We start from the raw sequence: 12915 nt of genomic DNA, 5'->3' as shown, positions 1-12915 counted from the left end.
CATGCGCTGTCATCATTTCTGAGTTGGTGCATGTGCAGTCATCATTTCTGTGTTTGGTGCATGCGCTGTCATCATTTCTGTGTTTCGTGCATGTGCAGTCATCATTTCTGTGTTTGGTGCATGTGCTGTCATCATTTCTGTGTTTGGTGCATGTGCAGTCATCATTTCTGTGTTTGGTTCATGCGCTGTCATCATTTCTGTGTTTGGTGCATGCGCTGTCATCATTTCTGAGTTTGATGCATGTGCTGTCATCATTTCTGAGTTTGATGCATGTGCTGTCATCATTTCTGTGTTTGATGCATGTGCTGTCATCATTTCTGAGTTTGATGCATGTGCTGTCATCATTTCTGTGTTTGGTGCATGTGCTGTCATCATCTCTGAGTTTGATGCATGTGCTGTCATCATTTTTGAGTTTGATGCATGCGCTGTCATCAATTCTGTGTTTGGTGCATGCGCTGTCATCATTTTTTAGTTGGTGCATGTGCTGTCATCATTTCTGTGTTTGGTGCATGCGCTGTCATCATTTCTGTGTTTGGTGCATGTGCAGTCATCATTTCTGTGTTTGGTGCATGTGCTGTCATCATTTCTGTGTTTGATACATGTGCTGTCATCATTTCTGTGTTTGGTGCATGTGCTGTCATCATTTCTGAGTTTGATGCATGTGCTGTCATCATTTCTGAGTTTGATGCATGTGCTGTCATCATTTCTGTGTTTGGTGCATGTGCTGTCATCATTTCTGAGTTTGATGCATGTGCTGTCATCATTTCTGAGTTTGATGCATGTGCTGTCATCATTTCTGTGTTTGGTGCATGTCCAGTAATCAATTCTGTGTTTGGTGCATGCGCTGTCATCATTTCTGAGTTGGTGCATGTGCAGTCATCATTTCTGTGTTTGGTGCATGCGCTGTCATCATTTCTGTGTTTCGTGCATGTGCAGTCATCATTTCTGTGTTTGGTGCATGTGCTGTCATCATTTCTGTGTTTGGTGCATGTGCAGTCATCATTTCTGTGTTTGGTTCATGCGCTGTCATCATTTCTGTGTTTGGTGCATGCGCTGTCATCATTTCTGAGTTTGATGCATGTGCTGTCATCATTTCTGAGTTTGATGCATGTGCTGTCATCATTTCTGTGTTTGATGCATGTGCTGTCATCATTTCTGAGTTTGATGCATGCGCTGTCATCATTTCTGTGTTTGGTGCATGCGCTGTCATCATTTCTGAGTTTGGTGCATGTGCAGTCATCATTTCTGTGTTTGGTGCATGTGCAGTCATCATTTCTGTGTTTGGTGCATGTCCAGTAATCAATTCTGTGTTTGGTGCATGCGCTGTCATCATTTCTGAGTTGGTGCATGTGCAGTCATCATTTCTGTGTTTGGTGCATGCGCTGTCATCATTTCTGTGTTTCGTGCATGTGCAGTCATCATTTCTGTGTTTGGTGCATGTGCTGTCATCATTTCTGTGTTTGGTGCATGTGCAGTCATCATTTCTGTGTTTGGTTCATGCGCTGTCATCATTTCTGTGTTTGGTGCATGCGCTGTCATCATTTCTGAGTTTGATGCATGTGCTGTCATCATTTCTGAGTTTGATGCATGTGCTGTCATCATTTCTGTGTTTGATGCATGTGCTGTCATCATTTCTGAGTTTGATGCATGTGCTGTCATCATTTCTGTGTTTGGTGCATGTGCTGTCATCATCTCTGAGTTTGATGCATGTGCTGTCATCATTTTTGAGTTTGATGCATGCGCTGTCATCAATTCTGTGTTTGGTGCATGCGCTGTCATCATTTTTTAGTTGGTGCATGTGCTGTCATCATTTCTGTGTTTGGTGCATGCGCTGTCATCATTTCTGTGTTTGGTGCATGTGCAGTCATCATTTCTGTGTTTGGTGCATGTGCTGTCATCATTTCTGTGTTTGATACATGTGCTGTCATCATTTCTGTGTTTGGTGCATGTGCTGTCATCATTTCTGAGTTTGATGCATGTGCTGTCATCATTTCTGAGTTTGATGCATGTGCTGTCATCATTTCTGTGTTTGGTGCATGTGCTGTCATCATTTCTGAGTTTGATGCATGTGCTGTCATCATTTCTGAGTTTGATGCATGTGCTGTCATCATTTCTGTGTTTGGTGCATGTCCAGTAATCAATTCTGTGTTTGGTGCATGCGCTGTCATCATTTCTGAGTTGGTGCATGTGCAGTCATCATTTCTGTGTTTGGTGCATGCGCTGTCATCATTTCTGTGTTTCGTGCATGTGCAGTCATCATTTCTGTGTTTGGTGCATGTGCTGTCATCATTTCTGTGTTTGGTGCATGTGCAGTCATCATTTCTGTGTTTGGTTCATGCGCTGTCATCATTTCTGTGTTTGGTGCATGCGCTGTCATCATTTCTGAGTTTGATGCATGTGCTGTCATCATTTCTGAGTTTGATGCATGTGCTGTCATCATTTCTGTGTTTGATGCATGTGCTGTCATCATTTCTGAGTTTGATGCATGCGCTGTCATCATTTCTGTGTTTGGTGCATGCGCTGTCATCATTTCTGAGTTTGGTGCATGTGCAGTCATCATTTCTGTGTTTGGTGCATGTGCAGTCATCATTTCTGTGTTTGGTGCATGCGCAGTCATCATTTCTGTGTTTGGTGCATGTGCAGTCATCATTTCTGTGTTTGGTGCATGCGCTGTCATCATTTCTGTGTTTGGTGCATGTGCTGTCATCATTTCTGTGTTTGGTGCATGTGCAGTCATCATTTCTGTGTTTGGTTCATGCGCTGTCATCATTTCTGTGTTTGGTGCATGCGCTGTCATCATTTCTGAGTTTGATGCATGTGCTGTCATCATTTCTGAGTTTGATGCATGTGCTGTCATCATTTCTGTGTTTGATGCATGTGCTGTCATCATTTCTGAGTTTGATGCATGCGCTGTCATCATTTCTGTGTTTGGTGCATGCGCTGTCATCATTTCTGAGTTTGGTGCATGTGCAGTCATCATTTCTGTGTTTGGTGCATGTGCAGTCATCATTTCTGTGTTTGGTGCATGCGCAGTCATCATTTCTGTGTTTGGTGCATGTGCAGTCATCATTTCTGTGTTTGGTGCATGCGCTGTCATCATTTCTGTGTTTGGTGCATGTGCAGTCATCATTTCTGTGTTTGGTTCATGCGCTGTCATCATTTCTGTGTTTGGTGCATGCGCTGTCATCATTTCTGAGTTTGGTGCATGTGCAGTCATCATTTCTGTGTTTGGTGCATGTGCAGTCATCATTTCTGTGTTTGGTGCATGCGCAGTCATCATTTTTGTGTTTGGTGCATGTGCAGTCATCATTTCTGTGTTTGGTGCATGCGCTGTCATCATTTCTGTGTTTGATGCATGCGCAGTCATCATTTCTATGTTTGGTGCATGTGCTGTCATCATTTCTGTGTTTGATGCATGTGCTGTCATCATTTCTGTGTTTGATGCATGCGCTGTCATCATTTCTGTGTTTGATGCATGCGCTGTCATCATTTCTGTGTTTGGTGCATGCGCTGTAATCATTTCTGTGTTTGGTGCATGCGCTGTCATCATTTCTGAGTTGGTGCATGTGCTGTCATCCTTTCTGTGTTTGGTGCATGTGCTGTCATCATTTCTGAGTTTGGTGCATGTGCAGTCATCATTTCTGTGTTTGGTGAATGTGCAGTCATCATTTCTGTGTTTGATGCATCCCCTGTCATTATTTCTGTGTTTGATGCATCCGCTGTCATCATTTCTGTGTTTGGTGCATGTGCTGTCATCATTTCTGAGTTTGATGCATGTGCTGTCATCATTTCTGAGTTTGATGCATGTGCTGTCATCATTTCTGAGTTTGATGCATGTGCTGTCATCATTTCTGTGTTTGGTTCATGCGCTGTCATAATTTCTGTGTTTGATGCATGCGCTGTCATCATTTCTGTGTTAGGTGCTTGCGCTGTCATCACTTCTGAGTTTGATGCATGTGCTGTCATCATTTCTGTGTTTGGTGCATGTGCAGTCATCATTTCTGTGTTTGGTGCATGCGCTGTCATCACTTCTGAGTTTGATGCATGCGCTGTCATCATTTCTGTGTTTGATGCATGCGCTGTCATCATTTCTGTTTGGTGCATGTGCTGTCATCATTTCTGAGTTTGATGCATGTGCTGTCATCATTTCTGAGTTTGATGCATGTGCTGTCATCATTTCTGTGTTTGGTGCATGTGCTGTCATCATCTCTGAGTTTGATGCATGTGCTGTCATCATTTTTGAGTTTGATGCATGCTCTGTCATCAATTCTGTGTTTGGTGCATGCGCTGTCATCATTTCTGAGTTGGTGCATGTGCAGTCATCATTTCTGTGTTTGGTGCATGCGCTGTCATCATTTCTGTGTTTGGTGCATGTGCAGTCATCTTTTCTGTGTTTGGTGCATGCGCTGTCATCATTTCTGTGTTTGGTGCATGTGCAGTCATCTTTTCTGTGTTTGGTGCATGTGCTGTCATCATTTCTGTGTTTGGTGCATGTGCAGTCATCATTTCTGTGTTTGGTGCATGTGCAGTCATCATTTCTGTGTTTGATGCATGCGCTGTCATCATTTCTGTGTTTGGTGCATGTGCAGTCATCATTTCTGTGTTTGATGCATGCGCTGTCATCATTTCTGTGTTTGGTGCATGCGCTGTCATCACTTCTGAGTTTGATGCATGTGCTGTCATCATTTCTGTGTTTGATGCATGCGCTGTCATCATTTCTGTGTTTGGTGCATGCGCTGTCATCATTTCTGTGTTTGGTGCATGTGCTGTCTTCATTTCTGAGTTTGATGCATGTGCTGTCACCATTTCTGTGTTTGATAGATGTGCTGTCATCATTTCTGAGTTTGATGCATGTGCTGTCATGATTTCTGTGTTTGATGCATGTGCTGTCATCATTTCTGTGTTTGATGCATGTGCTGTCATCATTTCTGTGTTTTGTGCATGCGCTGTCATCATTTCTGTGTTTGGTGCATGCGCTGTCATCATTTCTGAGTTGGTGCATGCGCTGTCATCATTTCTGAGTTGGTGCATGCGCTGTCATCATTTCTGAGTTGGTGCGTGTGCTGTCATCATTTCTGTGTTTGGTGCGTGCGCTGTCATCATTTCTGTGTTTGATACATGCACTGTCATCATTTCTGAGTTTGATGCATGCGCTGTCATCATTTCTGTGTTTGGTGCATGTGCTGTCATCATTTCTGAGTTTGATGCATGTGCTGTTATCATTTCTGAGTTTGGTGCATGTGCAGTCATCATTTCTGAGTTTGGTGCATGTGCAGTCATCATTTCTGTGTTTGATGCATGTGCTGTCATCATTTCTGTGTTTGATGCATGTGCTGTCATCATTTCTGTGTTTGGTGCATGTGCTGTAATAATTTCTGAGTTTGATGCATGTGCTGTCATCATTTCTGAGTTTGATGCATGTGCTGTCATCATTTCTGTGTTTGGTGCATGTGCTGTCATCATTTCTGTGTTTGGTGCATGTGCTGTCATAATTTCTGAGTTTGATGCAAGTGCTGTCATCATTTCTGTGTTTGGTGCATGTGCTGTCATCATTTCTGTGCTTGATGCATGTGCTGTCATCATTTCTGTGTTTCGTGCATGTGCGTTCAATATTTCTGTGTTTGGTGCATGTGCTGTCATCATTTCTGTGTTTGGTGCATGTGCTGTCATCATTTCTGTGTTTGATGCATGTGCTGTCATCATTTCTGTGTTTGGTGCATGTGCGTTCAATATTTCTGTGTTTGATGCATGTGCTGTCATCATTTCTGTGTTTGGTGCATGTGCAGTCATCATTTCTGTGTTTGGTGCATGTGCTGTCATCATTTCTGTGTTTGGTGCATGTGCTGTCATCATTTCTGAGTTTGATGCATGTGCTGTCATCATTTCTGTGTTTGATGCATGTACAGTCATCAATTCTGTGTTTGGTGCATGCGCTGTCATCATTTCTGAGTTGGTGCATGTGCAGTCATCATTTCTGTGTTTGGTGCATGCGCTGTAATCATTTCTGTGTTTGGTGCATGTGCTGTCATCATTTCTGAATTGGTGCATGTGCTGTCATCATTTTTGTGTTTTGTGCATGTGCTGTCATCATTTCTGTGTTTGGTGCATGTGCTGTCATCATTTCTGAGTTTGATGCATGTGCTGTCATCATTTCTGTGTTTGGTGCATGTGCTGTCATCATTTCTGTGTTTGGTGCATGTGCTGTCTTCATTTCTGTGTTTGGTGCATGTGCTGTCATCATTTCTGTGTTTGATGCATGTGCTGTCATCATTTCTGTGTTTGATGCATGTGCAGTCATCATTTCTGTGTTTGGTGCATGTGCTGTCATCATTTCTGTGTTTGATGCATGTGCTGTCTTCATTTCTGTGTTTGGTGCATGTGCTGTCATCATTTCTGTGTTTGATGCATGTGCAGTCATCATTTCTGTGTTTGGTGCATGTGCTGTCATCATTTCTGTGTTTGATGCATGTGCTGTCATCATTTCTGTGTTTGGTTCATGTGCTGTCATCATTTCTGTGTTTGATGCATGTGCTGTCATCATTTCTGTGTTTGGTGCATGTGCAGTCATCATTTCTGTGTTTGGTGCATGTGCTGTCATCATTTCTGTGTTTGGTGCATGTGCTGTCATCATTTCTGTGTTTGGTGCATGTGCAGTCATTATTTCTGTGTTTGATGCATGTGCAGTCATAATTTCTGTGTTTGATGCATGTGCTGTCATCATTTCTGTGTTTGATGCATGTGCTGTCATCATTTCTGTGTTTGATGCATATGCTGTCATCGTTTCTGTGTTTGATGCATGTGCTGTCATCATTTCTGTGTTTGATGCATGTGCAGTATGCTCAATCTGCAATATCTGTCCACATTGCCACTTGCATCTGACTTAGAATCAGGCCCAGTGTTAGCAGTGTGATGGATGGTGAGAGGGTCCCAGTGTGATGGGATGTGCCGCTTGTTGGTTCACCCATGTGGGTTGAGATGAAGTGCACGGAACTTCGGATCTGGCGTCCTTCCCATTGTGCATTGAATGGACTGAAATGCTGTAGAACTACTGTGCCCAGCAATAACAAGTATGTGCTGCCTATTTACTGTTGTGACATCTATGTGTAAGACTGTGCTGTAGGTGTTTTGTAGTGGAGTTAAAACTGCAAACTTATTTCTACCCATTATGAATATTGTTCAGGTGGAGAAGGAGATCACCATATATACTGTACATCTTAGCTGGAGGAAGTGGTGTAGAAGTGCTTACAGCCGTTACGGTTACTGTGGTGAAGGATATGGAGAGTTAATTAAATTGTTTCTCCCCAAGTCGGTCTGGGGCACAACATTCTTTTACTTTGCACTGCACCTGTTGGTCATATGTGACCCCTCCCGAAGGCGTGCTGAGCACCTGATTATTTGGGTGCCCTTCGGGTCATGGATGCCATATACGCACAACATCTGCTCATTTCCTGCACATTGCAAGATGCATTCAGGGAAGTCAGTAATATAACTTAGTAATTGCATAGGGGTCTGTGTTAGGAGATAAAGTAAACGGAGATAAGGTACCAGCCAATTTTGTCCTAACTGCCATGTCACAGGCTGTGTTTGAAAAATTGCAGTTAGGAGCTGATTGGCTGGTACCTTATCACAATTAACTTTATCTCCTAACACAGCTTAGTAAATAGACCCCACAGTTGTACACAAGCACAGATCTGTTTAAAACCTCCATTGTCATGTATCTGTGTTCCATTTTCAGTGAGATATGCAACCAGTTCTATAATTGTACCTTATGTTTCTGGTGATTTCATGGTATACTGTATATCCAGTTACAGTACATATGTAACCACATCATTTATAAGTCATAAAATTATTAGATGTCAGAACCAAGACATACTGTGGTTCTCCAGCTGTTAAGAAGCAATACACTGATAGTGGGACTATAAATCCCAGCATGCCTTGTCATCCAAAAATCAACACAATGTGCTGTACATTGTAATCTAAATTTATATACAGCTTTGAATGATTCTGTCACTATCAGGTATCTGCAAAAAGAAGATGGAACATTGGTAATTTAATAACAGCTGGAGCCGAAGGAGTAAAATTTTCAACTGATCATGTTCTCTTTCCATAGGTAGTAAAGTGCAATAAATCACAAAAACCTCAGCGCTTATTCTGCACAGTCAATAACCAATATCTGTTTTTTCCCACCTGCAGCAGATTATAAGAGGAATTGTCAACCCCTAAAAAAATAGACTAAATAATGAAATGAAATACTGCGCTGGTGTGATAAAAATACCACTCAACCACTCATACTGTATATATTGTGTATATATACAAAATCTTTTAGAATATTTATTAAATGGATAAGTTATAAAAACCATACACTTATAACTATACGCTTAGCAATACTGTATCCTAACTTCATGGGAATTCAGCATTTAAAAAGTATATCTATATTATATCAGTACCAGCTTTCAATTAGATACAAAGTAATATACTCATAATCCAATTCAGTTACATTGTATTATCATTCATAGCTGCTCACAGAAAAACATTGATTAGCAATTCACATGCAGTAAGAGCATAATCATTAGAATATATAGAGGAATAAAAATGCAACTGGCGCAGGGACTGATGCGAATGGACAAATATTCTCTGTAAAGCGCTGCGGAATATGTGTGCGCTATATAAATAACTGGTAATAAATAAAGAATAAATAAAAAAGGTCTTATTTATCTCATCAAAGTCCCGTGATTTAAGAGCACTTTTAATAGTGGAGAGCTTGAAAATATCTTCAGTTGTTAAACCAGGATTACAAACCCTGAGAAGTGAGGCATGACGGTGCCCTGCTAACTGCCTGGGATAGACGCGCTGTCCCGACAAAAGGAAGACCAAGCGGCAGACACATGAATGCCACGGACGGCCGATTAACTCTGTGTGAATCACCGCCAGTGGACGAGGCTGATTGCGGAATCACCACGACTAGGGAAAGGTAGGGCAAGAGACTATTATTGCCAATCCTGAACCAGCCGCCTTTGTCAGTTCCGGGGAACATGTAATACACACCTAATATCACAGAAAGAGCTGTAAACATGTTGCTTTAATCTATGTATTGAATGTCTTGTGTATGCAAATATTACCGGTCTATCATACTAGAATATAAGAAGTTACAACTCTGTACTTTCATTTACAGTGAATATATATATTTTTATTTATTTTTATTTATTATATATTTTATTGCCAGTATCACGGTTCATTACAGGCATCATTACATCATTATAGTTTATCAAGAATACAAGCGCTTCTTTATATTTTGTAATCTTATAATGTTGACATAGTAAATTTCGACAGCCAGAATGTTGACAAATGATTTAAGGGTTAGGATTAGACTGCAATAAAAGGTTAAGGTAAGACTTATACCCCTTTTGCACCAAAAACTCCGTTCCAACCCGGGACACTGATAACGGACTGAGCATGGGTCGGAGATGTGTTTTACCCCTTTTATGCTGGCTGCTGGACCCGGGTTATTCCTGGGTCCAGCCGTTCATTCCAAACCCTGGACTTCCATGACTCGGGTCTTCCGGCATTACAGTGGACGCTTAGAGATGATGTCATCTCCAAGCGCTACTGAAGATAGCCAAACAGTGTGTTTAAGGCATTACCCAGGTCATCGTAACCCGGGTCGTGTCGTTTACACTACACCATTACCCAGGTCATTCTCATGTCCGACCCGGTAGTATTTATTAAATTGTATTACATTCTCTACACGATATGTTCCATTCATTATATGGTGAAATCAGCGCAGCTCTTATTTAGTATAGACCCTGGTAGCTACCTTCCCAGGTCACTGGACCCAGGTTATTTTTAAAGCACGCTAACTGAGCCGCGACTGTTAGAACCGGCAATAACCTTGGTTATTGCGGCAGTGGAAAAGGGGTATTAGTGTTAGATATAGCTTGAAAATACATTGCCAACATTCTGGCAGTGCCAACATTATGTCAGTGTCGATAGTGTGAATGGCCACATGTTAAATGTTGCCATACTGAACATGTTGATGTCCTGAATGTCGACATTCAGAACATGTGTACATTTAGCTGTTGACATTCTGAATGTCGACCTAATAGCCATACCTTTGATCTGCTCAGATTACACACCTGCAATGTTCAACCAACCACCACATTCAGTCAGTCACACTATCATTATCACTACGTATAACCCCAATCTTACAGGCCAGGCTTCATTTGTCCATGTTACTGTGTCATGACAAATGGGAGTATTGGAGGGTGTATGTGTAAGTGAGCCTAATAGAGAACAATAAAACGTGCAAACACACCCCCTGTCAAATTAAACCAACTATTTATAGTTAGGTCTGGAAATACACCTATACATAACGGAGAGCAGGAGGAGAAGGAGCAGACAAAACCACCTAACTTTGCTTGTAAGTTGTAAAGGCATAGTTGAAGGAGGTATCAAAACTTGGAAAGAGATAAAGTAACAACCAATCAGCTTCTAACTGTCACTTTAAAGGATGTTTTTGCAAAATTACATTTAGGAGCTGATTGGTTGGTACTTTGCATGGGAACTACTAAGGGGGAAAATGCTGTAAAACCCCTGAAAATACAGTTTTCAGGTGTTTTACTGCATACCCCATATGTACTAAGCACCGGGATGGGTAACCCCATCTTCAGGTGTCATTACCCAATAGAAGCTTATGGGCTTCTTTTTCGGGACACCTCTCCTGAGAGGATCCAATCAGATCCCAACTGTCACCCCCTGCGGCCCGCGGATGCCAGAGGGACTTCTAGGTGTTAAACCCAGAAGTCCCTCTCTCCGGAGCCATCGAATAAGGACAGCTCTTATCGGGAGAGTTATCCTTTGCAATATTCTATGTACATACCACGGTAATCAACCATGGTATGTACCCGAAGACAGACGGGATGTACATGCCGCCCTTTATCACCATCCACTTTATCTCTCTCCAAGGATTAGTACATATAACCCTTTATCTCCATCCACTTTATCTCACTCCAAGGATTAGTACATAGAACCCTTTATCTCCATCCACTTTATCTCTCGCCAATGCTTGGTACATAGGCCACATATCTCTTTCCACTTTATCGCTCTTCAAAGTTTGATACATTTCCTCCTTTATCTAGTATATGCACTGCTCCAATACAAAGCACAATTATTAAGCATAGAACGTTTTGAGGATAGTCACTTTAGCATCTCTCTTTTATGTATTGCAGGATCTGCTAGATTTTGTCATCCTGTTACAGCTTTCAGAGCAATCAAAATTCCAAAGCTGTACAGTGCCCCACATATGCTCCCCATCCATCTCTCTCTGACGGTTCAGTTCGTTTCCTGTCTTTGGGTGGGGTGCGTGCATTATTCCAGCATCAGGACACTGTAGCTCAGCTTAGTTTAATAGTAAGAAGATGATATATCATGGGCCTGGCTATGATTTTCTAATGCTCTGGCTGAGCGCTTGCCAAATCTGCACTCTGTTGAAACATAGGGAGAAGCTTATTAGCAACGATTTGTGTTGATGTCTTGGCAGTTATTGCTAGATTTTCACCAAAGAGAAAGCATCTTGAATTAAACAGTCACAGAACATTTACCATTTCTGGGAATGGGATGTCCCATTAGCATCTGGATGAAGAAGATGAATAAACTATATTATCAAGTGGACCCTGTCACCTACAGAAAGCGGAAGCAACCTTTATCTGTACTGAACCATTATCCATCTAATATAGTCACTATGTCCTCGTAAGCTGAGACTGATTATTGGTTCAGCCTATAAAATGTCTGCCCTCAAATTGTCTAGGTGATGGTTCACTTAGCGCAGTGTTCAACAACCTATTCCATTGGCTACTGGAGAAAAAAGTTATGTCTACGGTTACAGCACCTTTTTGTTACTAATCTAGAAAACATTTAAACACATTTTATTATATATAAAACACTTATTGACGCACTGTCAATTGGGAAAAGATGTGGGGGTCAGTAAATAGGGGTTTAACTACTGAACAGCGCTTCCAAACTCTGGCCCTCATTCAGAGGCGCTCGCAAGAAGCGAGCGCTCGTTCTGAATTAGGGCGACCGCTTCATTTTTGAAGTGCGGTCTCCTGGTCGTTAGGTAAGCTGTGGGTAGCGACCGACCAGGTTGATGGTCGCGATGGTGAACACCATCGCGACCATCGGGGCTTGCGACGAGACCCTAACCTTAGGGTCTCGGCAGCCGCAAGCCCCAGGGAGCTTCCTGCTCTGAAAGAGCAGGAAACTCCCCACTGACATCACTGATGATGTCAGTGCGGCCACCCACAAAACGCTAGGCATTCCTTAAGGAATGCCTCCATTTTGGAAACCACACCCTAAGCCCGCCTACAAAACGGGGCGAGCTGTCGATCAACATCGACAGCCGCCCCTTTTGTAGAGAGCTCCGGAGTGAGAGAGTTTCTCTCTCGCTCCGCGGCTTGTGCACACGCAGTGCGGCTGCTGCGCGTGTGCAGGGCTAACTATCGACCGAGTCTGAATGAGACCCTCTGTTTAACACTGCCTGCAGTGATAACCATGTACAGTATGTAGGTATTTACAAATTTAAATGTTGTCAGGTTGGTTTTTGCTACTTTTGTGGAAATATATCTTCAGTTTGTGTTCTGTAATATGTCTCCTGGCCATTACATCTATACGCAGTGTAAAAGGCATCAAACTGAGTTGCATCCTGATTTAGTAGACAAGCTGGAGCCACACACTACATGGTACCTGCAAGTGAACTAAGCACTGGAGGTCACAGGGTGGTTAAGGTTTGGCCACAAGTGGCTTAATAAAGCAGTTTCTACTACAGATTCGGACTAATATGATCAGGGAAGTTGCGCTCAGATGCTTTTGTGATAATGGGTGAGATGTATGAACAGGCAATATGGGAAGACGGAGCTGTAT

The sequence above is a fragment of the Taudactylus pleione genome, unplaced genomic scaffold, assembly GCF_031769625.1.
Source record: "Taudactylus pleione unplaced genomic scaffold, aTauple2 ptg000012l, whole genome shotgun sequence".
Lineage (NCBI taxonomy): Eukaryota > Metazoa > Chordata > Amphibia > Anura > Myobatrachidae > Taudactylus > Taudactylus pleione.
Note: the sequence above shows the minus strand (reverse complement) of the source record.